We start from the raw sequence: 4,661 nt of genomic DNA, 5'->3' as shown, positions 1-4,661 counted from the left end.
ACAAAAATATGGAGTCTATGGAAAGCTACTCTAAAAGATTTCTTCAATAGGTCAGGTCGGGAGAAATTCGTGCATATTGCACAATGGAGTAGAAACATTAGTAATGCATGGAGCTGGAGTTAATGCTCCAATTTAGCACTTGAAACCTGGGTTCCATTTTTGATATTAGAGTGGGACACTTGTAAAACCTTTAGCAAGTCTCATACAGCTTTCAAAATCTCTTATGTGGAGGCACCTGCATACTTATCAGTTCTGAGGCTTTGTCTTTTTTCAGCTTAAATTTTGAATCAAGTGCGAATTTACTATTGTGTGCAGACCACTGGTGTCACAGATAATATTGTAGGAGAGGTGTGCTGGGTCAAGGATCCAACCCAGCCTTCCATGTGGCAGTGTTTGTATTTTATTTTAAGATGACTAGCAAATTAACAAAATTTCTAGGTGGCATGCAAAGCTTCATTTTTCTTTCCTGAATAAAAACTTAACCTTGGTGGGAGAAACTCATTCAGAGCCAGGAGATGCTGCCTCTCAAAGTGGCAACCTTTAAGTCCTGCCAAGTTCAGACCTTTTGGAAGGAACCTCTGCCACTCAGTTCTTCCACAAGGGCTTAGGACCCCCAGCTCCCAGCCCTGGGCTGACCCAGACTCACAGCACTTAAAATAAACCTGTCTGTGGCACTATGCACCAGAGATCTCCTGTTCCTGCTCTAGACACTATCATAACGCAAATAGCAATGAATGCTCTGTGCAAACTGTGGTGTGATCCCTCCCTGGAGTGCTAAAAGCTTTTTTGCTTCTCCCCATTATTCTAGGAAGTGAGGATGCCCAAAGTGTTATTCTAGACAATTGACTCCCTATTGCACTCTTCTTTTGTGAGGACACTTACTTGTTCCTTTCTGCTTTCAAATTTCAGCTTTCTATTTTTCCTTCAATTTACTGTCTGTATAGTACTTTCCGCTTAACTGAAAGCTTTTGTAACTATCTGAGTAAAACTCTATATCGATTATAGGCCTGGAGGGTTAAGATCATTTTCCTCAAGGAAAAACTGAATATTATTTCCTACCACAAGCACACTTGAAATTGGCTTTAGGAAATTAAAACAATTTAATATGAGGCACTGCAAAATGTGTCATGTGAGTACAGTTAAAAAAAAGAAAAAAGAACAAAAAAGAACTATCTGCCTCTGTTTAACATCTCAGTCCTTCTCCTGAAAAAGTTTTTGATCCCATCATTCCTCTGTCCTGTTAAAGAGCTCAGCCTTCAGTACACTAAATGCAGATTAGACCAATAGATGATTTCTGTTCTCTATCTGCCTTTTAATTTCTACTTCAAACATTTTTCAGCTTGGGTTACTGCTTGGGTTTCCACAGCAGACTGTAGTGTAAAAAATAGTGCACAAACTCCCCAAATAGATCAGGAGTATTTTAACAAAGTGTTACAGAGAAAATGAGACAGGTATACATGTGTTGACTTCTGTAGAGTAGTACCAGCTTTCACCTATTGAGCCCAACATTTACTGATGATCGCTAAGGGCTTTCTTAGAAATAAGTACATGCAGTAGGTCACATGTAACCTCTGGTTTAAAATTGGGAAGAAAGATACATGAGTTTACAGGAAAGGCAGGTGTTTTGGTTTGACAACTAATTTCTCCTCTTCATCTATGGACCAAGTTTACATCCACCTGTATTTTAGATTTTAATTCGATTTGCATTATCTTCAGTATTCACCCACAGCTACAGGTCTCTAAGAAAAAAAAAAAAAAAGGGAAAAAGTGAATTTTGAGAAAAAAAAAACAACACTTCCACACAGGTCAAACCCATCACCCAGCTCCTGGGTAAGAAAACATATCTTGTATGTAGATGGTTCTCTACCACTTATCCTTCCATTTCAAAGCCTACTGATCATTCTTAAAACTGCCTGCTTTTTGTTGAAATAGATAGCAGTGGTAGAGTCACCGGGCTTTGATTTGCTCTTGCAGGGAAGACTCGGGTCTCAGTTCCTACCTCTGATGTTTCCTGTACTACTAATGACTACTGTGGAGCTCCTCTCTGTGGGAGCTATGACACAGAGAGCCATTTCACTACTGCTGTGAGACATATTTAGTCGAGTTCCTTGACTATATATAACACTAAAAGAGTAAGCTCAGATAAAGCAAGGCACATAATTTTATCCAGATTTCAGAAAACATTTTCTACTAGTCTACTTTAAAAAATAATAATACATCTGAAAAAACACACTAGTTCAAAGAAGGAAAGCAGCAGAAGCCACTTGATGTTCCAGCCTGTTACCTCAAGAGTCAGTAAGTGCTACAGAACCATTCTCTAAGATTTATGTACAAATTAAAACAAAGAAGGTCATGTTACAGCATCTGATTTAGATTCAAGTTCTAAAGAATTTGTTATGAAATCATTTATGAAAATCTCCCTTTTTATGTTGGTAATCTCGATAGTTACCACCTTCTTGTCATCTCCCATCACTGAGAAAAGTTTACAAGAGTTTTGTGGAAAAAAACCCACGACAGTGACTTCAGTCAGGAACACTTTCTTACCTGTGACAAAGCCAAACATTTTTCTTCCTTACACAGCCTTCACTGTCACTTAAATCCTCTTTCAACATCAAACAGACCTAGAAGTGCTGAGTTTTCACAAATCAACAAGAACCAGACAATTTTTCAGAACATCTTGGAGCTAGTTTTAGGTGCTCAACTGTAGTCACATGTGAAAATTTTATCCACCACTTCTTCATAGCAATTTAGACCTATCATCTCTTGGACACTTTAGACCATGTGGTTTTGCTGACACATCTTGAGAATGTTCATGCAATACATAGATACACTCTTGAATCATTATTTTCCTTTCATTCCGTATGGTCTAGGTGCCCTTGACATAATTTAAAAATAGAGTGTAGTAGCACAGTTTAAGATAAACCACTATCAATAAGCCAAGCAATTTAAAATCCCATATCCCCTTCACCTCTGAACAAATCTGAAAAACTTACTATTCCTCTCAACATTCCTGGAGGTGGAAAAAAAATAAAAAAGATGAACTCACCAACGTCTCTCAAATAATCATTTGAAATTATACTGCCATTCAATAGTAAAATAGTTGTTTGAACTATTTAATTAATAATGTTGCTGTATCATAGATAACAAGTTACAGAGACAAACTATCTTTCAACTGCTGTCAATAAATTAAAGATATAATTTTGGATAAATATATAGTGGTGCTGTTCTGTTGTCTGCTCTCTCTGATTCTCTGCTCTCCCTTTAATTTCTTGTGTATAGAATCTGCTTACAGTAACTCAACTAACAGAAGCAACTCCAGTTTGAAGTTCTCAAACTTGTCTTCTTTATTTTCTTTGTGTTTTTTTTTCTTTTTTTATCTTCAGATTTATGTGGATTTTCTCCTTAACTAAAGTCATCAGAGCAGTTAAGAGTCTGTTTACGTGACAGGCTCAAAGCAAGCTCTTCATGCAGTGTCTCTGTGTCCTTCTGACAACAGCATTATATGCTCTAGTTTCTACTGTGATGGAATTGTTTTCTTCAGTGTCAGGTATGATACTATGTTTTGGTTCTAGGAGAAAAACAACGTTGACAACACACCAATGTTTATAGCTGCTGCTACACAGTGTTGTACAGAGCCAAGGCCATTCTCAGCGAAGGGCCCAAGGAGCTGGGAGGGAACAGAATTAGGACAGCTAACTTAAACTGGCCAAAGGGATACTCCATACCATATAACATCATGCAGGAGGAGTTTTGAAGGGGGTGGGAGTTTGTCTCTCTCTTTTCCTGCTTGGGGGTCTAGCTGGGCATCAATCAGTGGATGGTGAGCAATTGTTTGTGTATCATTGATATATGCACTCATATACATACATATAAATATTATATATAGTCGTAACTATTTTTCTTTCTCTTTTCACTATCTTAGTAAATAGTTTTTATCTCAACTCATGAGTTCTACTTTGTTGCTTTTTCTATTCTCTCCCCCATCCCACAGACAAGGGGGGAGGTGAACAAATGACTGCGTGGTGTTGAGCCACCTGCCGGGTAAAACCACAACATTATATCGCTGTTTTAAAAGATCCAGCCACAGCAGTCAGTGTTTGCATTTTTCCCTTACACTTCCTAGGAATGAACAGTGAAGAAGGTGGCCTTTAATCACTTTGAGCTTTTATAAGTCTTCAATAGACTGGGCAGTATTTCGCTCCTTGTTTCACCCCTGAGCCACAAGTTCACAGCCGCAGAACTGAACCCACATTTTGGCAGAAAGACGGAATGTGACCTGACAGGTTTTTAGTGTATGGAAATGATGTTAACACACATCATGAGCCAAATTTGTCTGCTTAATAAAAATGCTGCTACCTCTATCATTATATTTGACCTCTTACATTAACAGTAAAGCAGGCCAAAATGTTCACTAAGAACAATTTAGCCCGCAAAATTTACTATTTATTAACCACAAAGAATTTTCAATTGGTAACTTTTTTGATTATTAGCAACTTCTTGAGTAACAGGAACAGGGTGAATAAGCAACATTTCACTACATATTTATAGTACCTATTAAGTTTACCATGTGCTTGAGAATGTATTTCAAAAATATCTTCACAGAGTGAAAAAATTAAGTTAATTCAAAATATAGTTAAGTAGAGACAGCATAGTAAAAACTG

This window comes from Numida meleagris, chromosome 2, assembly GCF_002078875.1.
Source record: "Numida meleagris isolate 19003 breed g44 Domestic line chromosome 2, NumMel1.0, whole genome shotgun sequence".
Classification (NCBI taxonomy): domain Eukaryota; kingdom Metazoa; phylum Chordata; class Aves; order Galliformes; family Numididae; genus Numida; species Numida meleagris.
This window is presented reverse-complemented; position numbering follows the sequence as displayed.